At 58.4% G+C, this 1,127-nt stretch overlaps 1 protein-coding gene across 7 annotated transcripts in view; it reads left to right on the top strand.

The window, feature by feature from the left end:
• Positions 1-1,127, top strand: part of CDC25B (cell division cycle 25B) — a 19,837-nt gene that overhangs the window by 890 nt on the left and 17,820 nt on the right. For 2 of the 7 annotated variants that reach the window (XM_011975097.1, XM_011975089.1), the window contains exon 1: positions 463-597. The exons of 4 other annotated variants lie outside the window; for them this stretch is intronic. The gene's annotated coding sequence lies outside the window, so the exon portion shown is untranslated. Of the gene's footprint in view, positions 1-452; positions 598-1,127 lie in introns of those variants that run through there. One more of the 7 variants, XM_011975081.1, reaches the window with a different exon arrangement.

The raw sequence follows: 1,127 nt of genomic DNA on the forward strand, positions 1-1,127 counted from the left end.
AGGCGGAGCTTGCAGTGAGCAGAGATCACCGAGTCACTCCAGCCGGGTTGACAGAGCGAGACTCCATCTCAAAAAAAAAAAAAAAAAAAAAAAGAAAAAGAAAAAGATAATTGGAAGATGCTTGGCTTAAATGAATGACAAATTCAGCCTCTCTGGTCTGGTCATCAAAGAAACACCAATTAAATAATATGGTGCCATTGCCACCAAGTTAGCTAAGTCATCAATGGGCGTGATACTTAATTAACTTCTCTGGTTGCTGACACCCTCCTCGACCCCCAGCCGCGGAAATCCATGCCTAGTTCCACCATTCAGAGCCTCTACTGGGGCTGCCGCGAAAATTGGACCGGTTGGGGTAACATCTAACCTGGGGTCCCCCGAAAGCGCCTGTCAGTTCCGCTTGGGGGCCCCACTGCCCTCCCACCTCCTAAGCTGGGCGCTCCGCCTGCGAATGACGTTTTGCTGCTGCTCAGCGCAGCCACTTGCGGGGGCGGGGAAGCTGCGGGGTCAGAGGCGCCTGGAGGGAGCGAATCCTGGCCCACCGCCTGCCCAACCGCGTGACCTTGAACGAATTAATGAACTTCACGCCTCAACGTCCAGGTCTGTAAAATGGGGTATCTAACGCAGACCGCACAGCCCAGCTGTGTTTAGCAAACTTCCGGGAGCCGGTCGGAGCCTCTCCCCGTCCCTAGCGGTGATACCAGGTGACGATATGCCGCGGGGGGTCCTGCGGAGGCCACCCTAGGGCGTTGCTGCTGCCTTTGGGAGTATGGAGCTCCAAACCATGTCGCGACAGGAGGATTTCGGGAGGCCTGGATCCTCGCGCCAGGGGGATGTGCGAGGGTATGGGATGATTCCTAATTCCTCCGGCCCACCCAAAGCCTAGATATCCAGCCTCCGCGCCTCTCGCCCTGAGGGCCCCGCCCTCAATCCCGCCCTCCTCTAACCCGCTACCCCATTGGTGGCGTCCGGCGGCGCGGCCGCTGTTATTTTTCGAATATATAAGGAGGTGGAAGTGGCAGCTGCAACTAGAGGCTTCCCAGGCTGGTGCCTGAGCCCCGCGTCCCTCGCCCCCGCCCTCCCCGCATCCCTCTCCTCCCTCGCGCCTGGCCCTGTGGCTCTTCCTCCCT

The sequence above is a fragment of the Mandrillus leucophaeus genome, unplaced genomic scaffold, assembly GCF_000951045.1.
Source record: "Mandrillus leucophaeus isolate KB7577 unplaced genomic scaffold, Mleu.le_1.0 Scaffold101, whole genome shotgun sequence".
NCBI lineage: Eukaryota > Metazoa > Chordata > Mammalia > Primates > Cercopithecidae > Mandrillus > Mandrillus leucophaeus.